The sequence below is a fragment of the Podarcis erhardii genome (assembly GCF_964252035.2).
Source record: "Podarcis erhardii genome assembly, chromosome: 3".
In the NCBI taxonomy this organism is placed as follows: Eukaryota; Metazoa; Chordata; class Lepidosauria; order Squamata; family Lacertidae; genus Podarcis; species Podarcis erhardii.
In genome coordinates this window covers 96,079,121-96,103,682 of record NC_138507.1, presented here as the reverse complement: position 1 = coordinate 96,103,682, position 24,562 = coordinate 96,079,121, and the positions used below count along the sequence as shown (strand labels likewise).

The window sequence follows — 24,562 nt, the reverse complement described above, 5'->3', positions numbered from 1 at the left end:
GTATACCTTCCCCAAGAAACCAGAGGCCTTCCTTCTGGGTATTGTCGGCCAGAGGGTGACAAAGAAGGACAGAACTTTTTTCCTGTATGCAACAACGGCAGCAAGGATACTCGTTGCTAAGCACTGGAAAACCCAAGATCTACCCACACTGGAAGAATGGCAGATGCAACTGATAGACTATATGGAATTGGCTGAGATGACTGGCAGAATCCGAGACCTGGGAGAGGAGAAGGTTGAAGAAGACTGGAAGAAATTTAAGATTTATTTACAAAAATACTGTAATTTGGTTGAATGTTAAGAAGGATGCTAGATCATAAATAATTCGGCACCACTAAATTAGATGGAATTAGGAAGATAAGCGAGATTGAAGAAAATATAAACTTTTTGGAGAAGTGTTAGGTTATTTTTTCAATTTGTGGGATACAAGAATGTAAACAAGATGATAAATTGCTGGCAAAAACCTACGGTGATGAAAGTGGGAGCGGGAGACGTGAGGAAGTCCAAAGAAGCTATGAAACTATGTCATGATATATGTTATATTGTTTATTATTTTTTCATTTGTATTTAAAAAATCTCAATAAATATCTATTAAAATATATATATATATATGGGAATGGTTATTAGGTGTTTTTATCATTATAACCTTTATGTGTTTGCTGCCCTGGGCTCCTTTAGCAGGAAAGGCAATATATAAATTCTGATGATTATTTAATTTCTATACCGCTTAATATATTTAAAATATCTCTAAATGGTGTACAAAAATCTGAAGCAACAACAAACGGCTTAAACAAAACATTACAAAAATACAGTTACACTAATACAAAGTTACTAATATTTAAATCATCATGAGTTCATTTCTTTTCTGACACACCCTCCCTCTCAGCCTCCAGGTTCTCACTCAGGGTCCAAACAAACTTTCAGCTCACCCACAAAAGTCTCACAATGAAAAGAGTTCCTGGAAACAGCAAGTATCACCCAAGTCTCTCACTCTAGACTTGCTTTTTATGGACAGGCCCAAATTTAATAATAAATAAATGCTTTTGATTCATCATCTTAGTTCAGTATTGGTGACAAGTCAGCATCCTTTCAAGCTTCCTTGCCAAAAAGATCCCTGTCAGTGGTGAAGACAATATTAAAAGAAGCAGGGGAGAGTCTCTAAGGGACCCTTCTCAAGAATGGGCCAAGCATTCTCCACCACCCCTGAGGGCGCCAGTCTTTTAGTGGGTGAAGGACATGCCATGTGGCACACACAATTATGTTCTCCACAGTTGTGCTCCCCTTTATCTACTGCCTGAGGCAGCTGTCTCATTTTGCCGAATGGTAGGGACTGCAACATCTTTGTAGTTGAAGGAAAATACAAAGCAAAAATATTTATGGAAACAAAATTGCTTTTGTTAGCAGAGATAATGTTTTGTGACTTTAAATGGATTTTACTCCTCCACCCCAATCAAGGGATATTTTGCTACTAACATAAATGTGAGATGAAATTAATTCCCATAAATGTTCTCTTCTCTACCTTCCTGTCTCAATGGGCATCATAACCCTCTTGTGTTCTGCTGAGGTACTAAAGAAAACCTACCTCATGTGACCACGCGTGGAGAGCACTGACCTGTACTGAACTCCACCACCACAAAAAAAATCCCCTCATAGTCTACTGTTGGTAACCATAATTTCCCCATGGTTTTCTTTTAGCTACAGACCCACCAAATTTTAAAAGTTTATTTTCATCTAAGCCCTGCTAAAAATCATTATGAAAACCAGTGAAATACTATTAGGGACTAATAAAAGTAGTAGAGATTTAACATATAGTTAGCTCCTAATTAAGAAGCCCATGAACCCTGCAATTTACCAAAAAGAAAAAAGAAAGGAAGGAAAAAGTAAAGAAGGAAAAAGCTTTATCACCAGAAACAAAGAAGGCAGTTCAAGACCTTTTGGATAGAGCCATTTTAACTAACTTGTCAAATGAATCTGCAACTCTTTCTGATGGAGAGGGGATACCTCAGCAATTTAGGTACTATTAAAAGCTTACTTTGCATTCAGCTTTGCTGAAATTGTACATTTGATGGTATAACACATACTGTTGTTCAGTTGCTGCAGTCTGATTCAAAGTGCTATAAATATGTTTGCCCTTTCTGCTAAGCCTGCCTGAGGGATTAGCAACCCCCCAAAAGTTCAGTTGAATATTAACTGCATTAACTTTGCAGACTGTAACATACTGTTATACTCAAACAGCCTACGGTGCAGTATGGATGACTTGCTTAATACAAATATTTTCATGCAAAATTGTTTTCCTGTGGCAGAACAAAAAATAAATAAAATTGCTCTGTCAAAAGGGGACGACCTCCCTCACCTGCCTTAGTAAGATCAAATAGATAAATGACTAGACCTTTTTTTAAGAAATAAAAACTGAGCAAAAGACTTATCTCAAAAAGGCAGATTAACAACCAGTTTTATGGATCTTTATTGAGAAGCAGATTATATATAATTCCATGAAAATTACTCCCATGTGCATAGGATTACGTATCCCAGTCTCATCAGTTATATAGATATTGTTATAATTATTTCAAACATTCAAAATAACCATTTTAAAGATACAGACAGGAGATACAACTGAAGACCAGTGAAAGGCATCAACAAACAAATCAGATATATGCATCACTCTTGAAATTTGAAAACTTTTGTTTCATTAGCAATCTTGCTAAATTTTATCAAGCATCAGAAATGGGAGCAATTCAGTGTTCAGCATTATGAAAACTAGAGAGAATTGTACAGCATCACCAGGTTTGGAGACACTTAATTTGTTTATGAGACAAGCCAAAATTCCCATTGAATTTGGCTTCAAAAACTTCCCCACCCCAATTCAGTGGTACCTCGGGTTACATACGCTTCAGGTTACATACACTTCAGGTTACAGACTCTGCTAACCCAGAAATAGTACCTTGGGTTAAGAACTTTGCTTCAGGATGAGAACAGAACTTTTGCTCTGGCTGCGCGGCAGTGGCGGGAAGCCCCATTAGCTAAAGTGGTGCTTCAGGTTAAGAACAGTTTCAGGTTAAGTACAGACCTCCGGAACGAATTAAGTACTTAACCTGAGGTACCACTGTATATGCATATGAAGGACAGATAGTCATGGGGCACAAATTAGACCTTACCAAAATGATATCAGCACAAAGACCCCGGAAATTCTAGCAAGCCAGGGCTTCCCAGCCAATCACAATTCCCACAATTCTTTGTGTTGGCAATTTCCCTGTTGGTTAAGACTTTTAGTAGCTAATGCAGGTCAGTGGTACATCCCTTTCCTTTGTGTGTACCCCTCCCCAACTCAAAACTGCTTAAAATAAGTATTCAGAGTTATTACAGAGATGGTTCTCTGAAAAGATGGGGAAAGAACAAGCATATTCAGAATTCAGATGGCAATTCAGATGGGAATTCAGACTCATCTCTAACTGAACACTTAATTGTTTAGTTGTTCTTCTTGTTGTTGTTGTTTTAAAAAACACCCTAATACTGTAACATAAGAAAGGCCTTGATATTTCAAACCAAAGACCAGCATTCTGTTCTCACAATGGCTAACCAGATGCCTATGGGAAGCCCATGAGTAGGACATGACTGCAATATGATCCCCAGCAAATGGAATTCAGAGGCCTACTGCCTCTGATCCTCAGTGAATTTGTCTAATCCCCTTTTAAGGCCATATAAGTCTAATGCAGTGGACACTGGTACTCCAAACAAGACCTCTTCAAGGGGGGATTTGAAACCACAGTATTAAACTAGAAATAATATCTTTCTATAAAAAGTAAGTGTGCCACCTGCCAAATAATTATCATGCCACATAAACGGCTACCACCCACAGACCTGAGGCCTACATTTTTAACTTGTCTGTTAGTAAACTCAGCTTGAGCTCAACTGTATTTCTCAAATACCTATCTTTTATTTTTAAAAAGTTATTAACATCTTACTGAGTTACAAGATTGACACCATGGCTTCATATAGAAATTCTATCAACATAAAAGTACTACTTACAAAAATACATTTTCAATAGGACACCAGTGATAGGGAAACTGTTCTTAGAATACAACCCCCATAATTCCTGGCAGCTGGCCATGCTGACTGGAACTTATGGGAACTAGAGTCCAACAATATCTGACAGTGCGCAGGTTCCTGATTCCTGCTCTCCACAGCAATATTCAACTGGCTGGCTGTAAGTTACAAACCAGGTTTTGCTTCCAGCGTTGCGTGTGGGTGTGTTTTTTGGTCTTTCATTTTTTTATTCATAAATTTATTCCCCACCATTCTAATGTGTCCGCACCACTCAGGTTGACTAACAACAAATTAATTAAGGAAATCAGCAAGTCCAGATAAAAGCCCTTATGAGATAAGGGCTCATCACATAAAGATCTTCAATCCAGCACGTCAATTGTGTAGCTGATTTAATATGTGCCTTAAAAATTCCATAGCAAAAAAGGGCTGAATTTGTTAAATTTTATTTATTTAAAAGATTTATATCACAACTACCACCACTACTACAAATTATTGCGCACCTCTCAGCATAAAGTCCAAAGAAGGTCACAACACTTCAAAATATATCATTAAAGACAGTTTCAAACAAATTACAATCAAAATAATATGATTGGTCCTAAAAATATAAAGAGGTCTTCAGTATACAAGAAAAAGTGTGTAATGAAAATATGCAAGGAAGTATAATTTAGGGCTTTAAACACTAGATGGAACATCTTAAATTGAGCTCAGAATGAACTGACAGACATTTCACAAAGCAAATCTACCAAGGTAAAATGAACTGTGCTTCAACCACAGGTGGACCATGGAGAAGAATCTCTCCAGCAGATCTGAAGGAATCGACGGAATGATATTAGTGGAAAACAGCCTCAAAGGATACAAACAAGAGCAGAAAAGTAGCAGGAATGTAACTTAATCCTCTTCCCATCCTGCAGTTTGTTTATCAAACATTGTTAAATAATTAATAATAATAATTGTTATGTAGTGAAGTTTCACCCTGGGCCAGCAGGGGGATACTGTATATAGTTTTCACTCAGGTCTGTCAATAGTTTTCACTCAGGTCCACGTCAGTTATTTTAGGCGGGAACTCTGGGCTGTTGTTGCTACAATGTTGACAGCCGGCTGCCTATAAAAGCAGGCCAGCTGAGCTGTTTGCAGTCAGTTCTATTCCAGCTTACGAAATAAAGAGCTACTTGGAGAAATCGCTGTGTCGTCTGCTATGTCAACCCACAACTTAACACTGGCGACGAGGATGGGATCGATGGACATCAGAGCACAGCCAGATGCGGCCAGCCTCTGAACTGAGCTGAATCACAGAGCTGAATCACAGAGCGAAATCACTGAGCGAAATCACTGGACAGAACCAATTCAGAGCTGACTGTTCTGGCTAAGAGCACTGTGTTCCATCCATCGCCCTTCACGCCGGCATCGGAATCATGGCTTCACTTGTGCCTCTACCGCCGTTTGCGCCAGCCTCTGAATCATGGGACTCCTACCTCGCTCGGTTCGACCGCTACCTCCAAGCCAACGAGCTGACAGCAGTATCAAAGGATCGGAAGCGGGGCCTATTCCTCAGCCTCTGTGGGCCTGAGGTGTTTGAGACGGCCCGAGCATTGGTTGCGCCTGAAGCAGTCCAGGCAACACCATGGGACACGATCCAAGAGAAGCTCCGCAACCACTACGCACCAAAGCCGTCCAAGATTGCTGCCCGCCATGCGTTCTACCACCGGAACCAGGCAGAGGGGGAGTCAATCAACAACTACACCACCGCCCTGCGACAGGTTGCAATGCACTGTGAGTTCCTAGACTTAGACGATGCCCTGATGGATCGAATCGTCTGCGGGGTCCGGGACATCCATCTGCAACGGCGTCTCCTTGCGAAGCCAGACCTCACGCTGCAGAAAGCCATTGAGGAGGCTGTGGCCTCAGAAGCTGCTGAACGCTCCGCCCAGGAGATCCGCAAGTCCAGCAGCCCGCGTCTTGCTAGGGAGCCAGTTCCGGTGCATCATGAAGAGGCCAGCAGTGATGAGGCATCCTCCAGTGAAGACGATGACGTGCACCAGACAAAGCGGGAGCGCAGGAAGTTCCAACAGAAGTCCAAGGGTCAACCGGAATGTGCCGGCTGCGGAGGCAACCATTCCCGTGCCAAGTGTCGATTCAGAGACGCCATCTGTAGGAAGTGTTCCAGAAGGGGCCACATTGCTAAGGTCTGCCGATCGGCTCCGTCTGACACCCCCCCTTCATCGACTCGCAAGTCCAAGTCTTCACTCCAGTCTGTCAAGGAAAGTTGTTTCGCTCTCACCAACTGCCGCTGCCCGTCTGGAACCACGATTGGCCAAACCGACTCGTCTACGCGACGCAAGCTGAACGTCACGGTGCTCATTGAAGGAGCTCCATGTGACATGGAGATCGACACCGGGTCTGCCCTGTCCATCGTGTCATGGAGCACCATCAAAAGACTGGTACCCAGAGTGTCCAAAAGGCAACTCGACTCTCACCGCGTACACCTGAGAGACTACCAGGGAAACGACATTCCCGTGGTAGGCGTTGGCCGGTTCCGGATCGCCTTCAAGGATTTTTCGGGCCTGCTCCAGTTGGTGGTGGTCGAAGGTCAGCGGCCAAGCCTCCTAGGGCTAGACTGGTTTGATGCCCTCGGCCTGGAAGTCACCGGCATCAACTACATCTCTAACGCAGAGACTGAGGGTCTGGTCAAAGACTTTGCCGAGGTTTTTGACGGCACCTTGGGGCAATATACAGGTACGCCCATCTCCTTTAGCCTTGATCCACAAGTCGCCCCCATCAAGCTAAAGCCATGCCGGGTTCCCTTTGCTCTCAAGGCTAAGGTGGACGAACAACTGGACAAACTGATCGCCCAAGGAGTTTTGGAGCCGGTTGACCACGCCAAGTGGGAAACCCCCATCGTCACGCCTGTCAAGCCAGATGGGTCGGTGAGAATCTGCGCTGACTACAAGTGCACGATCAACAAGGCACTTCAGCAGCACGCTTATCCGGTTCCTGTTGTCCAACACCTGCTGCATTCCCTGGGTGAGGGTAAGGTCTTCGCTAAGCTGGACCTTGCCCAAGCCTATCAACAACTACCAGTCGATGATGCCACTGCTGAAGCCCAGACGATCGTCACCCACCGGGGGGCATTCCGTTGCCGCCGGTTGCAGTTCAGGGTGAGTGTGGCTCCTGGCATCTTCCAAAGCCTTATGGAGCGTCTCCTGCAAGGACTTCCGTGCGTGGTACCATATTTTGATGATGTCTTGGTGTCTGCAGACTCACACCAGCAGCTGTTCGAGCGCCTCTGTGCCGTGCTGACCAGGTTCCAAGAGGCCGGGCTCAAGGTAAAGAGGGAGAAGTGCCAGATCGCCGTTCCACAGGTAGAGTTCCTGGGCTATCTTATCGATGCCTCCGGCCTTCACCTGACCACATCCAAGATCCGCGCTATCCAGCAGGCCCCCACCCCCAAAGAACAAGACGGAGTTGCAGGCGTTCCTGGGGCTGCTGAACTTTTATAACATGTTCCTGCCCCACAAAGCCACAGTGGCTGAGCCTCTTCACCGACTCCTTAGCACTAAGACGCCTTGGGCCTGGGGTCATCGGGAGACGGCGGCCTTCAACGCGGTCAAGGCTCTCCTTTCATCAGACAGTGTGCTGGTACAGTACAGTGAATCCAGGCCGCTGGTCCTTGCCTGCGATGCCTCACCTTTTGGCATCGGTGCTGTCCTTAGTCACCGTTTTCCAGACGGAAGAGAAGCACCGCTCGCCTACTTTTCCAGGACGCTATCTCCAACGGAACGGAATTACAGCCAGCTCGACAAGGAGGCACTGGCACTTGTGGCTGGAGTGAAGAGGTTCCATGAATACCTCCATCCCAGGACTTTTGACCTCATCACTGACCACAAGCCACTCCTGGGCCTCCTCGCCGCGCATGCTGCGATGGACTGTTTTCCTGGCTGCCTACCACTACCGGCTCATCCATCGCCCGGGGAAATCGATGGGCCATGCCGACGCCCTCAGCCGTTGCCCTCTTCCAGCATTTGTGGAAGACCCGGCTCCAGCTTCATCGCTCCTTCTGATTGAGGATCTTCCGGCAGTGCCTGTATCGGCTGCCACTGTGGCCTCTGCGTCTGCCCAGGATCGCACCATCAGCTGGGTGCTCAACTGGGTGTGGAGGGGGTGGCCACAAGGGCCTTTTGCATCAGAGTTCCAGCCCTTCGCAACCAGACAACATGAACTCTCAGCTCATCGCGGCTGTCTGCTGTGGGGAGACCGCGTCGTGATTCCCCAGGGACTCCGTCAGCGCGTCCTGAAGGTTCTGCACGTTGGCCACCCGGGAATTGTCAAAATGAAGGCGTTGGCTCGGTGTTACGTCTGGTGGCCTAATATGGACGATGCCATCACTGCCTGGGTGTCCGCCTGTCAAGCGTGCCAAGAGTCGAGGCCTGCACCACCGGCAGCTAAGGGACACACCTGGGAGACGCCAAAGACACCCTGGTCGAGGGAGCACATCGATCTGGCTGGCCCCTTTCACGGCCGGACTTTTATGGTAGTGGTGGACGCCTATTTCAAATGGCTGGAGGTCGCCCTGATGCCCTCCACCACTACCGAAGCTGTCATCCGGGTGCTGCGAGGCCTGTTTGCAACGCATGGGTGTCCTGATGTCCTTGTCTCTGACAACGGACCACAGTTCACGTCAGGCACGTTTGAGCGGTATCTTTTGGGACTGGGCATCCGCCATGCCCTAACAGCACCCTTTCATCCATCCAGCAACCGGCAAGCGGAGAGAATGGTGCGCTCGGCAAAAGAGGCACTGGCGCGCCTGGACCGGGGAGACTGGCATGAGCGGGTCGCCGAATACTTGTTCGTGCAACACATCACCACTCATGCGGCCACAGGGCGGAGTCCTGCTGAACTGCTTATGGGCCGCCGCCTCAGGTCACCGCTCGACCGGCTACACCCGGACTTTGCCGTGGCTGAACCCCCAGGCTGTGCCAACGCGCCACGGTCATTTGTCCCAGGAAACCAGGTCTTTGCCTGGAACTATGTGGGGGACATTCCTTGGGTGCCAGCCACAGTAGTGGGAGTCACTGGACCTCGCTCGTACCAGGTGGCACTCGAAGACGGACGCTTGTGGCGACGGCACATAGACCAGCTTAGGCGCAGGGTTGGGGACTTGGACACTACCGAGGTGCCCCCAACTGCGCTTGCGGCTCAAGAAGAGACACGTACAGATGGCGAGGCCCCACCTACACCTCCCTCGCAAACTGCCAGCGTGGAGCCGAACCAAGCCGCTTCAGAGGGTCTGCCAGACTTACCACAGACTCAGACCACTCCACTTGCGGAGGCTCCACCGACAGCAGCGGATCCAGGGGAGTTGGTTCCAACGCCACCTAGGGTCGCACCACAGCCTCAGCAAGAACTGTGTGGCCCTCCGGACTTGGCTACCAGTCCCCGGCGGTCTGGCAGAGTTCCCAAGCGCCCAACTTATTTAAAGGACTATGTTGTTGGACAGGTATCACTGTTGGTCTAAGTATGGGAAATGTAACCGATATGCTTTTGTGCCTAATTGAACCATTACGCGTAGTGCTGTATATAAGGAAACCATTACGATTGTAACTAACGCCTTATCTCGGTGGGGAGGGGTGTTATGTAGTGAAGTTTCACCCTGGGCCAGCAGGGGGATACTGTATATAGTTTTCACTCAGGTCTGTCAATAGTTTTCACTCAGGTCCACGTCAGTTATTTTAGGCGGGAACTCTGAGCTGTTGTTGCTACAATGTTGACAGCCGGCTGCCTATAAAAGCAGGCCGGCTGAGCTGTTTGCAGTCAGTTCTATTCCAGCTTACGAAATAAAGAGCTACTTGGAGAAATCGCTGTGTCGTCTGCTATGTCAACCCACAACTTAACAATAATAATAATAATAATAATAATTTATTATTTATACCCCGCCTATCTGGCTGAGTTTCCCCAGCCACTCTGGGTGGCTCCCAATCAAGTGTTAATACAGCATTAAATATTAAAAACTTCCCTAAACAGGGCTGCCTTCAGATGTCTTTTAAAGATAAGATAGCTGCTTATTTCCTTCACATCTGAAGGGCGGGCGCCACTGCCAAGAAGGCCCTCTGCCTGGTTCCCTGTAACCTCACTTTTCACAATGAGGGAACAGCCAAAAGGCCCTTGGTGCTGGATCTCAGTGGCCCACAATGGCTGCCCCCACCCCCAAAAAGATGTGTGGACTCCATTTCTTTTCCTCTATGAGGAGAAATGTAGCTTGCTGGATCAATATATGTCTGCTTTTAGGGAAGAGGTTGACGGTGGCATAACCAAAACTTAGTCCAGCATAAAAAGTAAGCGCTCCCCATTCCACCCCTGTTCTTTGCTCTTTCAGGTCCAAAAGGACCCATACGTCGGCAATCGAGCAACATTTGGACACGCCTAAATTGGTTGCCGCCAGTACATGGATGCATATACATACACACAGGGAGACACACACTAACTGTGGATATGAGTTAATGCATATGAGGAAGTGGGCTCTTAACTATATTTTTTGACAAGCTTTTGAAATATGAATTTCATCTTTTTAAATAATCAGTATGTGTTGATGTTTTTAATTATGTGTTTTGCTGATGTTATTCTAATCTGTTGCGTACCACCAGGGCTTTTGTTCAGTCGGAACTCGCTGGAACTCAGTTACAGCACCTCTCAGGTGGGCGCCATTGCCATTATAAGAGAACAAGGGAGGCATTCATGGTGAGTTTTGACACCTCTTTTTCTAGAAAAATAGCACTGTGTATCAACCTTGATATTTTTTAAATGAAAGTGGGGGTTATAAATAAATAAATAATAAATAACCCATGAAAGCATGCTATGCTTAAGGGGCTGCATGACTCTTGGCTGGTTTTGCTGCAACATATTAATATAGCTGCCCTTCTGGAAAATGTTTTGCAAGCAACCGTTGCATTGCAAGCTTTGCAGAGTTATATTAGAAGTACTTTTCATACTATTTCAGTTCTAGGTATTTACACAACAACATTGATTACAGGAAACTCTGTGGTATATAGAAGGCTCTGCATTGCCATTTGCTTGAAAGCTAAGTTCATCCCAAGATTACTCTGTTTTTCAAACTACAATTTCAGATTCAAATGAGCTAAGCATCTATAAACCACATGTTTTAATTAATGGTTAAAACTCAGCTAGTTATGGAACAAAGGGCTAACCAAGGACCAGCATAATACACAAATACAAACACACAACACACTTTTACAATGTTTTCTTAGCAGAAAGGAACCTTATGAAAGTACTACCAAGTAGAGGCATCCCAAAAGGCAATTTTATTTCTCACATTCCTAGAAATGATTCGTCTTTCATAATTTAAAAGTAATATCAAACCACTGGTGCTCGTAGTTAAAGTTGCATTCTCTTGATAACTCAGTGAAAGGAATTAATTCATTTGGTACCTTAAAGACTTTTGGCTATGACTTACCTGCATAAATAGAAAGAACTAATTTACTAAAGAAATGCCCATGGGCAAACATGTTCCGGCTAATGAAGTGTTCAGCTTTTGCATGATTAACCAGCTGGTGGGGGTGGTGAAAAATCACAGGGCATAAAATAATAAGAAAAAAATGATTATTAGTTCCCTTTTAAAACTGTTCCATGAAAAATGTCCTTATTTCAATTCACTGCTTGGAAAATTAATGTTCAGAAAGATAGATTCAAATAACTTACCAGGGGAGAAAAACTGAGGCCATGTCAAGCAATCACTCTTTGCTGAATCACATCAGGTGGCTCAGGTGAAAGGAAAAGACAGCAGCCAGCTCTAGAGCAACCAGTTTACCTACATAACAGGTACTGCCACTTGTCATAAAGTGAAATTTCTAATACTGAATATTGCAAAATGCATTGTGTAAGTTTAAAACTATGAGTGGGCTTTGTGTCAGTTTAATTTTCTCAATGGTTCTCTGTGTCCAAGTACAATATTTGGCTTTGGTAAAAATATATGAACTGACAAAATTAGAAACAAGGTGCTGGCACATTTAATAACAAAAGTGGCTATTGTACAAATTTAGGCCAATTTGATCTATGATGCATTTTCTTGAAGGTGGTTTTCCTGTTCATTAAACATGGCATTTAGCTCATGATCAAATTCTCAAACGTTTTTCAGCCCTGTAAGGTGAAAATAATCCGCACATGCACTAAAGAAATCCCTCCAGGTTATAGTCTTGAAGGAGACTTAAAATAATGGACAAGCTTTGACTGACTTTCTGCACAAAATGGAAAATCTGTGTTCTAACTATCTGGTTTATCAGAGGTCAATGAGGTGATACTCCTTAAAGGCAACCCGATTTTGTACTTCATTCATCCACTGTGGTTATGCAAGCATGTAATTTAACAGAGAAAATGAGTGGTTACCCTTGCTCTTTCTGACATGTCATCTCTTGAAATTAATGCATTTATGCTGTATTAATTATGAAGGTGCACAAATTTAAGAGGAAAAATAAATGTCTGTTTCAGGTGCCCATAACACTTTAAGTAGCTAATAATGGACATTATTTTTTCAGCTATTGCTACTTGCAACATATAGTGGTGTTTACTTTTCACTTTTGCTCTGCTGTAAAAACGTCCCATCTGTTGAAAAAAAGCCAAACTGTTCAAAAGAAGTAAGAATAGTTTTCTGTATCTCTGACAAGGGAACTTGCTACTTTACCAATATTCATGTTTGACTTGGCATTCATGGTGAATGGAATGTACATCTATAAACAAAAAAAGGTCAGCTTAAGAAGACACTTAATAACCACTCTTTGCTCTCACCACTCTCACCTGTAGGTATGTATGCACATTGCCTTTCTGGACTCAAGCATATGAAGAAACATTTATAGCATGTACTTTGTCTCAAGCATTCCAATAACTTTTTGGGATTGCATAAAATATATTTCAAATGATATTACAAAATGCACAAATGATATTACAAAGTAAGCACAAAGCAATCAGGTACGTGTTCTTTCACCTGAAGACATGCCCATTAATTTTAATGAATATCTTCGCACCTTAGCTATGTCTTCTGAAAATCTTTGTTAAGATAATTTGTAGGTCCTCCTACATTATACCAAGCCTTGCAAACCCATAAAAAATATCTCCACAAATATATATGTTTGCCCTAATCTAAACAAGGCCTTCCCAGATGGAAAAAGTTCAGAAACTGAAGAAAGAAAGGGGAAAATATTGCATATTGCAACCCTGGCTGATTTACAGTTCCTCTTCTTTGGATCCCATTTTAACTTAGATCTCAGAAACCAAATCTGAGTCATTTGATCTATTACTACACCATTCCCTCCAAAGTAATGCCACTGAAATATAGCACAAAACCCATAGTGTCCAAAGTAAAATTTTGCTTCTGGAAAAAGGCTTCTGGAAAAAACTTCTACTGTATTCAGTAGAAGTTTCTAAAGTCCTCCCTCTCCTCTAGGGTGTTGGGAGAGGGGTAGCAGCTCTGGTGAGGAACAAGTCATGCTCCTTCTGGAGTAGTTTGTCCACCTTTCGTCCTCATCCTGCACTCAGCTCTCACCTGTGGCTCCTAGAAGCTGTCAGCATGCAACAGCTGGCACACCCTAGGAAACAGCTTCAACTGGCTGGCTAAGCCAGGTGAAGGTACCTGATGAGTCTCAAACCCTCAGTGACTTAGGGACATCCCCTGCATGTGAAGACAGGATTCATGGATTGAGCAGACAAGACCAATAATTGGTCTAATGGTCAAGGCAGTTACTGCACGTGCTGTAGAGGGGAAGTGAAGGGCAGATGGGGCTCGTCCAGCTGGGAAGGTAGCCCATCTAGCAGAAGGAAAAGTCTGATTCTAAAGGCTTTATTAATAAATCCCAAGGAAAAATTTTTATCCACTGCCTTGAAGGGCATCTTCAGGAGAAGAAAGGCTAAGGAATAAACCCTACACAAATCTAGAGTGGAGTCCCTAAGATGACTGGATGGTTTCTTGTACACCTCCTTCTGGCAACTCCTACAGCCAAGCTGGTACCAAATGTATTGCTTTCCTTTCCTTTGGACTACATCAGTGAAGCTGAGAGGGGGGATGTTTTCATCTGGGGAGCCGAGGACCTCCAAACACACTGCCCAGGCTTATGCCCCAGAGCGGTCACTTTGGTGCTACTAACTCAGTAAAAACAACATGGGAGGCATCACCTTAGCTCTGCAAGTGCAGCTTTCTCCCAACTGAAGTGCAGAGTGTTTGAGGACCGGGACATTCACAGGGAAACCAAAATGCTATTGTACTACCAACCTTACTGTATGCTTGTGAAACATGGACCACTTATAAACACCACCTCCAACTCCTTGAAAAATTCCATCAATGTTGTCGGCAAAAAATTCTACACATCACTTGGGAACCCAGGCAACCTAATGCCAGTGTACTGGAAGAAGCATAGATCACGAGTGTCGAAGCAATGATTCTTCAACATCAACTTCATTGGACTGGTCATGTTGTTCAGATGCCTGATTATCGTCTTCCAAAGCAACTACTCTATTCTGAACTTAAAAATGGAAAGTGTAATGTTGGTGGTCAACAAAAGATATTTAGAGATATTTAAAGATTTGCCTAAGGCAAATATTTAAAAATGTAGTATAAACACCAGCAATTGGGAAACACTGGCCTGCGAGCACTCCAATTGGAGAACAGCCTTTACCCAAGGTATCATGGACTTTGAAGACGCTCAAACTCAGGATGAAAGGGACCTGGAAACCTATGTCCACACTGTGGAAGGATGTGTGGATCCAGAATTGGCCTCTACAGTCACTTACAGACTCAATGTTAAGACCATGTCCATGGAAGACAATCTTACTCGGCTACGAGTGATCGCCAAAGAAGATATGGTTTGTTTGTTTGTTTGTTTGTTTGTTTGTTTGTTTGTTTGTTTGTTTGTTTAAAATTAGACATGTAAATTGCTCACAGTACATGCAGGTTATCTTAAAAGGGTTTGGGAGTAGTTCTCCTTCCCCCACCCCAGTAAACTCATTGTGTCCATCAACTGAATAAGCTGAAAAGAACTGAAATGCCCTCTCACCCCACTCTAGAGGTGATAACAGAGTCCTTCTAAAATTGCAGACACATACTGTGACTGAGTGGTGGTGTTTGTAAACAACTATGGAAATATTTCTAATTATAATTCTTCAATGCTAAAATTAGAAGGTCAGTCAGTTAACTGTAAAGAGAGAGCGAGAAAGAGAAACGGAACCTTCCAAAAGGTTTAACTACATGAGAGAAGCCAACGTTGATTAACCTAGTAGTAATTATGAGATGTGAGCTGCCTGCCTTCAGAATTTCAACTCTGATATCATAATGCTTTGGACTTTCTAGAAATAATTTTTTTAATCGAAGAACAAAAAAACTACTACCATCAACACAACATGACTGTTTATTCCCTTGCTGTTTTAGATATCCATAATAGAACAGCATGCTTTAATAAATATATTAAAATTGTATTTATTACTTTAGTTGGGTGGATCCATCATATTACTTGGCACAAGGCAATTTAATATATTCATATATGCTTAGTTCAGTTCCTAAATATTTATTTTATTGATATTTCATTAAAGGAAAACAATAGTTTACTTAAAGTCAAAACCATAAACAACAACAATATCCTGACAAATAATAGAAAACATTAATATATTAAAACAGGAGAAAGCAGCATTCTAATGCAGCTGGCATAATTTTTTAATGGTCCCCCCCCCCCGAGTATTTCTTATGCAGAAAGGGGCTGTCCTCTTGTTTATTTTGCCACCTTTCAGGACTACCCCTCCCAAAGTGGTTCACAACACATTAAAACACCAAAAACTACCAGCAAAAAAATTATAATGTGTTTGAGCAGCAGCTCAAAACAGACCTAAGTTCATTTAAGTAGCAACCAGAATAAAATTTTAAAGTCCTCAAGAATCTCCTAAAACCCAACTCAGGAAACAAATACTAAAGTTGGCAGTTATAACACAAACTCCATCTACTCATCCCTTGCACTTCAATGAGAATACAACAAAGGGAAGAGATTTGTTTGTGTCAGTTCAGGATACGGTTCAGCTCTCCTGAGTTCAGTCCATCTTGCCCTCAGAAGCAATGACTATGCATGGTGCTAATTGTATTAGAAAGAGACCTGGGGAAAGCAAGACTTTGAAGATACTAAACTTCTAAACAGATTATCTTTTTATTCAGTTAAAAAGTACAGTAAGCATAAGACACGATACAAAATATATTCCTTTTTTAGTAATCCCATTTGTTCCAAATAAGCATGACAATTGCTAATCTCCACCAGCTTACCTATTTTGGCCTGTATTTAGGAAATTAGGATATCAGCAACCAAGTTCAATAGAGCCTTTTACTTGGAATGAAAATAGCTTTTTAAAAAATGCTTAAAATGCTCAGCTATGAAAGGATCCTAAATTGAATTTTAATTCAAAGTAATTAAATGTTTATAAACAAAATATGTAGTTTTTGTACATGTTAAACATTCTCCATTACACCTCACTTCTACAGTGCAGTCTCACCAATAAGGCATCTCTTAATCATGCTTGCTAATCAGTGACATACCATGGTTAAGCGGGAATTTGGGTGCCTTTAAATGTTTCCCCAGCCAGCTAGAAGCCACTTTTCCACAAGGAATTCCCATGCAACTAGGAGACCATCTAAGTGTTTCAGCCATATGGGAAGTCCCAGCTGCATGGGTTCCCGCCCCCCTGCTCCAGATTCTCTGGTAAAGACCCACATAAATGTGGGTCACTTAAAGTTATCTCAAACGAGCAAGAGCTGGCCACACATTAGGCCTGTTGCACTAGGCCAGTGGCCCACCTAGTCCAACATCCTGCTCTCACACTGGCCAAGCATATGCCCATGGGAAGCCCATAAGTAGGGCCTGATTGCAACACTCCTGAAGTTTCCAGAAACTGTTATTCAGAAGCATACTGCCTCCAGTAGTGGAACCAGGACCCAGCCATCAGGGTTAGTAGCCAATGATACCCTTAACTTCCACAAATTTGTCTAATCCTCTTTTAAAGCAATCCAAGTTGGTGGCCATCACTGCGTCTTGTGGGAGTGAATTCAGCAATTTATCTGCTGTGTGGTAAGTAGTCATACAGATGGATGAGTTTCTAAAGCAAAGGCTAACAACTTGCAGCTCACATGCGACTATCGGTCCAGTTTCATGCAAGTGGCAAGGAGAGAGAAAAGGGGGTGACAGAAAGAGAGAAACTGGGTGCCCTGCCCACTTTTGGCTCTGACCCTACCCACTTCCAGCATGTGACTGCTGAAAGATGATTCCTGAGAGAACAGGTTTTCCCGCCACTCATCTAAAGGCACCTTTATTACCATTGGTGCCAACAAATGCAATGCTTAGCAGCAGCAATGGCTGGCAGGGAAAGGGCAAGGGGAATTTACACTCTAGAAATGAGAGGCTGGGTGACAGCAATCTTTCACCTCACCACTTAAGAAACACAGAAGAATGGCAGTTGGTCCACAAAAGTGTAGTGCAATTTACTAATTAGGAGTATCTGAAGTAAACTTTATTGCAACAAGAGGTGTCTCCTGAATTTCTGTAACCATTTAAAGGCATTGAGTTTCTTCAGTGCTAGGAATGGAGCTGGGATGGTTTCAGCATAAAGGCCATGTGAAAAGAGACTGTGGCACTTGGCCAGGTTGCCCAGCTGTTTTCTAAATATGATGACAGGTGCCCATTTTTTCCATTTGCTCGTGGAACGCAATATGTCTTCAAACAACATTTTTGCCAAGTAGGCCGATGCAGTTACATTTCAAAGATCCAGCAGGCTAAAATATATACTGCAAATTGTTTTGTTTGACAGATACTTTGGTAGCTTCCCCTTTTAAAATCAATTCCAGCCCCACTTTATTTCAAACAACAAATTGTAAAGATAATAGGAATGCATTCTAAATTAAAGTAAATCAGACAGGTTTCAAATGTGCAGAATTCCTTCACAGAAATAACTTCTCTTTAAGTTGTAGCATGCAGCCATGTGTAAACTGTTATATGTGATCACACAATCATGTATTTTGCTTCCATATGTACAGTGGACTATGAAGCCGCATCCAATCTTTGTTTCCAAAGCATGCAAAATGTGACAACTGTTATATTCATTGAATATGAAGCAGTTCACTAAAGAAGGGCTGCGTATCCCTAAATGTGAAAAAACATTTGTTTACCCTGGGACAATGGGTTGTATGCAAGTTCTTCTCAGAGTAAACCCAAGTTAACCATGTCTACTGTATTAAGTTCAATAATTCTACTCTATGTATGACTAACACTAGATAACAGCCCAAAATATTTTTTAGTTTCCTTTGAAACTTATGCTATGTTTTTTCCCAATATGGAATTCTCCAAAACAGATAGCAAAGGAAACAAACTTTACCCTTCCATTTGTCAACAGGTAGATAGAGTCTTTAAAATATTTTATGGCACAGCAGCATACAGCAACAATGTCTCAAACTTTCCATTTGTTTCATGCATAAAGGTGTATTTGGCCGATAGTCAGAGGCCATTATTTCTGAAGGTCTCCCATTTGTGGGAAAATATAAAATGCTGAGAACCTGTCCAAAATGTAAGACTATCTCTGTTGGATCATATCATCCTGTTTCCCACAGAAATGCCCCCAGAAAGCCTGCAAAGTGGTATGAATGTAATACGTCACTCCTGCTATTGTTACCCAGCAACTGGTATTCAGAGGCCTGGTGGCTCTGAACTTAAGAGGAAAACATATAGCCACTGAGAGGCTTCTATTTCGTGAATTTGTCTACTAATCCTCCTTTAACACTATTTAAGCTGGTGGAAAGATATTACCATATTCTGTGACAGCAAATTTCATAATTTAATCTATCCTACATGGGAAAAGGTATTTCCTTTTGTTGATTACAGTATAAATCTCCCACCATCCAGCTTCATTAGCTGTCCAACTAACAATCATAAGGAGGCAGAAGGAGATGCAACATTAGTAAGATTGAGGCAGGGGAGCATGAATGTCTCTGTATGTCACTGAATGGCTGCTTCATGCACATGCATGAGTTCAGGCAGAAGAAACAGTGGGCCAAAGCAGAAAACATCTGTACCAGAACTAGGAAATTGGGGGAAAACTAGAAAAAATTATGCTGAAAGAAAAAACTTCATATTATGCAAAAGCAGACAAGTTTATTATGAATGAACAAATATGGAGCAGCCATCTTAGACTAAATATTACATTGCTAATGAATGATGTCCTTTGTTCTCCTAATGGAATTTTATTCATGTGGTAGGCAGCACAGTATGACATAAGAGCAATGGAGAATACAGCTTGGTCAAAAAGAGTATGATCCCTCTCGTAATGGCCTTGGCAGGCACTATAGGCATAAATAATCTAGCAGTAAGCTTATGCTTAACACTACTTCAGAGACTAGTATTTCTGGGAAAGGACAAGCCACAAAAATGCTAACTGTGAAATGAAAGAAGACAGACAACTGTATACTGGCTATGCATACTGTTCACTTTGCTTGTTTCTCACTAGTAAAGGGGTGCTTTAATACACTATTAATTATGCATTCTGAGACCTTTGTTTTAATAAGTATAGAAACAAGGAACACCAATAGTAGCAAGATTAATCCCAAACGTAGACAGCAAAATTTATGTAAGTAGTTGGGAACTCATCAAATTATGTGATTAAAAAACTAAATAATGAACAACTCAGTACAAATTGGGGACAGAAATGTAGAATGAAGTCTATATGCACCCATCATTACAGGCTTTTAGGTAGGCCTTAAAAACCCATTTATTTAGAACTGTATTTTTAAAAAGGTATCATGCTGCTGGTTTGATTTGGTACCAAAACATTTTTGAACTATTTTAATCGATAATTACAACTCAGCAAAATAACACAATTGTTTATCAATACTGTTTTTAATAGATATATTATTTTAGTTCATTTGTTGTATTGTGGGTTTTTATGGTTAAATTTGAGTGCTGATTGTATTATAGGCATTCTATATGTTGGAAGCCACCTTATAAAGTTTGGCCCTAAAAAATCAGCCTAAACATCTTAAATAAACAATCCAAATGCATCGGTATAAGTTCTTGTAGTTAGAAGCAGTAAATGAAGATGTTCAAGTGATTGAAACACCTACAGCCAGATTTTTATGCAAAAGCGGAGACATTGTGGGGAGATGTATGAGCCATTCTTGCACTAGAAGCACAGGCTTCATTTTCAAATAATATCTGAGGGTGTGTAAAGAATGTCACTCATAACAATTCACCCTCCCTACACTGTTCTCTCCTTGTAAAATTGTGGAGCAGCTCTAAGGAACTACAAAAAAACAACTTTGTAGGATGCTTCCATCAATGAACTGAAAGCAAACAAGCTACTCTCAAATAATGCAGCAGGTGCTTCATACAGCATTTCACTAGCTGTGTACTAACCAGCCAAGTGAAAGTGCTACAGAAACTGCAAATTTAGGCATGAATGCTCCAGGCCATTAGCAGGTGCTTTGAGCAGTCATCCAAATCAAAGCAAGACAGTGGAAAAAGCCAAAGATTGGTTAACGGGGCCTGCAAAAAGCATAAACTCCAATGAGGGCACATAAAATGTTTTGCTGTAGAAACAGTCTGACAAGAGGAAGGGAGGGGGAGAATAAAGAGGAGAGAACCTACTGCTGCGTAATAATTTCGATGAGGGTTTTGCTGTTTTGTACATAGGCCCCAAGATGCAAGTGTTGGCTAAGAAGCTGAGATCAGCACTTATATGTCCTCAGGTGGTTAGAGACAAGATAGAAAAGAACTTCTGGCACTTGGGGAAGAATACTGGGGCCATTTGATAACGCTCTGCTTGAGCATATGAGGGTTTCCCCTATGGGTATTGTCCTGAAGAAAGCTCCAGGCAAGTTCAAGCTGATTCATCACTTGTCACAACCAGAAGGTGAGACAGTTAATGATTACATCGACTCCAGAGTTCCTTCCTGCGGTAATTTAAAAGGCACTGGATCTCAGGAAGAAACGATAGGCAGGGATCTAATGCACATTTCAAGCTTCCATTGTTTTCTCTTAAAATTTACTAGCAAAGTTTTATTAAAATTTATTCTGAGGGTCCCACAGTCATAGCATCATAGGATTGTAGAGTTGGAAAGAACCCCAAGGGTCATATAGTCCAACCCCCTACGATGCAGGAATCTCAACTAAAGCATGCATGAGAGATGGCCATTCAACCTCTGCTAAAAAACCTCCAATGAAGGAAGGTCCACCACCTTCTGAGGGAGTACATTCCACTTTCAAACAGCTGTTACCATCATAAAGTTTTTCCTGATGTTTAGCTAGAATCTTCTTGAAACCACTGGTTTGGGTCCTGCCCTCCAGAGCAGGAGAAAACAAGCTTGCTCCATCTTCCATGTGACATCCCTTTCGATATTTGATGATGGTCATTCAGCTTCCTTTCCAGAGTCTTATATTCCCTTGCTATATAGAATCATAGAACTGTGGAGTTGGAAGAGACCCTGAGGATCATCTAGTCCAACCCCCTGCAATGCAGGAATATGCAGCTGTCTCATATGGGGATTGAACCTGCAACCTTGGCATTACCAGCACCATGCTCTAGCCAACTGACCTATCCAGACCCCTCAGATCAAAGGGGGATCATTTGTACCCACATGAAACAGAAGGAAAGGGTTGTGGTCAATTGGCTTCATTACATTTTTTTAAGTTGCAAAACTAGCAAGAGAGTTCACATATTTTTCAAGTGGGAAATAAAATCCTTAATAACGTGGTCAATTTCTGTAGATAAGACTGGGAAGCCACTCCCCCCCCCCAGCACATGTTCTTGCACTCTGTTTTCCATTCATTCCAACCAGCATGCTCAATAGTCAGAGATAAGGCTTTGTAGCTCAACAACATCTGGAGACCCACATGTCCCCATCTCAACTAACCTCAAAGAAAGGGACATACCTCAGTCCAGGGCTTTGCTATACATTAAATCCTCTTCATTCATTTCAAGAGCAAAAGCTAACTTCTTTACTGTGTTCTTTCTCTTCATTGAAACTAATGGAGTAACCTACTTGTGATAGGTATTCTTGTGTGCAAGGGAAAGCATGAGTGCCTATACTGTAAGAGTCTGAATCTGGGAGACACACAAGATAATACAGTGTTCCTGGGTAGAAAGAGAGCAGAAGAGAAATGCATGCAATGTCTGCAGCTCTATTGTGGGTTAATGTTTTATTTTAACCTTCCTGATTACTTGTTTGGAGGGTGGAGTATAAATGGAGATATAATAAATCTATTATATCTCAACAGCTATAAGCTGTTTATGTAATTTCTGGAAACTCTGGTCAGGCCTTAGCCAGCCTTAGCCAGCAGAATGGTCTAAAGACAAAAATGCAATTTTATTCCTAAAGGCAAAGTAAGCTGGTCTGGCCTTGTACACAGCCTGAATGAGCATACACCTGTGAAATATATATGTAAGCCACTCTGTCTCTTTGAAGAAGAGCAGGATATAAGAACTCGATCCTATACATGGTCTTCTCAGCAGGAAATGCCATTGTGTTCAATGGGGTTTGTTGATTTGTTTAATTGGGTACACAACTGCAGCCTAAATTCAATATATAGAGCCTCAAGGGGTAGAATTCAGAGCAGACCCAGCACACCTAGTTATTTTAAAGGCTGGGTCCAGCTATCTAGTGTTACCGGTGTCCACACACACATTTATGGATGTTTGGCCACTGCAGTTAACAGTGAGTGATGGCTCACAAGTACCATGACTTTCTGTCATCTGTGTAGGCTACCTAATCTTTTAGCCAGAATTCCATCCCTGCCTCCTATCAAGGTCAGTATTAAACAATACTTTTAAGTCACCTGACTGGAATATTTCCTTCAGGGAATTGGTAGCACAAGCAATAATTTAGAATAGTATTCGAATTAAGAAATGCATTAGGTCTTAGTAAATATATATACTCAAATAAGTCTAAAAGAAAAGGATAATGTTCTAGCAGTCACCAAAACAACATCCAGTTGCTTTTTAAAAAATTAACAAAGGAGTCATTTGTTCTACTAATGCTCCCCTTCAACAGATTTTGGAACACATTGCTCTGTGCAGCAAGCCCCTCATGAGAACAGTTGGCACCGCCAAAAGAGGTTTATAGGCAAAAATAAACAGGTGGCATTCTGGTGCTTACTCCCACCCCCACCCAGTCTTGGACCACAAGCGAGGTAACGCAGTTAGAACAAGGTCGAGTCATAATTATTACTCCGCCCCACCCTTGCAGCAAATACAGTACCCAAAAGACAAAGAAGCACAAATAGTCATGGGTGTGTGTGCATTGTACAACATGCAAATGAAGAAGATTAAAAATGCAAACATGATATGGAACCATTGCTTTTTATTTTTTGTGTTTTGCTTTTCTTTATCCTGTCTTGGCTGTGAGTCACAAAGACCTGCTCCCTGCCTTGCAGGCCTTTTCCATCTGGCCTGGGAAGGCGTTGCACAGACTCACTCCAGCTAAGGCGGCTGAAAAGACTCTTGGGTTGGGGGATTGTGCAGAGGTTTTCTTGGGGGGGGGTTTGTTCTGTCGCAGTTATTATTGCCCAAATTGTTTTAAATTGGTTTTATCTGCTTTTTAACTTGTGCGTTTTTTAAATTTGGGGGTTTGTTGTTGTTTTTAAATTAAGGGATGTAAAATGTGCAATGTACACGATGTAGGGCTACCTCTGAAGATGGTTCGAAAACATCAGCTGGTGCAGAATTCAGCAACCAGGTTGCTCCCGGGGTAAGAAGATTTGATCATATTGCACTGATTCTGACCCAACTGCACCACCTGCCAATTAGTTTCCAGGCCAAGTTCAAAGTGCTGGTTATGACCTATAAAGTGTTAAACGGTTCAGGACCACAATACCTCAAGAACGGCCTCTCCCCATATGAACCAACCTGAACCCGACAATCATCATTTAAAACACAAAATTCATTTCTGCAATACCAGTAGACAAAGGCATCATCTCCTGTGCACACATCTTAATTCCATCACCACATATAATGCAGAGCTGTAACTAGTAAAATAGGCTGCAATTGGAACCACTTTCTTAAGCTATCTGTTCTACATATATTTAGAGTTCTCTATAATGGAGCTACTGATTGATCTTGGGACTAATCTCTGCTTCAACATTCCCCAGCTATGTATATATGTTGTAGAAAGTCATACATATACTCTTCTTTACTTATATGCTGAATATGTGCTTGTGTGATATATGTCACATGCTATATATCTGCAGCTGGGCTGACCTTGAGTCATTGGTTCTTCACATGCTTTTAATTCTAGCTATAAGCTTTACACACACAGTTGCCATATGGATTGTGTTAGGTTGAGCTGTAGTAGCTTGATGAAGTGTGGATATTGCTCTGTGGGAGAAAATTAGTAAGCACGTGTACACAATTTTCTGTGACCATTTGGTCTTCCATTCTGGGACTGGCTCCAGTTGGTGGCCCTGACATTGTAGACTTAAAAAAAAAATAAGTAAGGTTGTATAGGACTCTGCCT

At 42.4% G+C, this 24,562-nt stretch overlaps 1 protein-coding gene across 12 annotated transcripts in view; it reads right to left on the bottom strand.

The window, feature by feature from the left end:
* ESRRG (estrogen related receptor gamma) overlaps window positions 1-24,562 on the bottom strand; it is a 478,583-nt gene that overhangs the window by 385,136 nt on the left and 68,885 nt on the right. Inside the window, exon 1 of one of the 12 annotated variants that reach the window (XM_081854821.1) lies at window positions 4,024-4,041. The exons of the other annotated variants lie outside the window; for them this stretch is intronic. The gene's annotated coding sequence lies outside the window, so the exon portion shown is untranslated. Of the gene's footprint in view, window positions 1-4,023; window positions 4,042-24,562 lie in introns of those variants that run through there. 12 annotated transcript variants of the gene reach the window in all.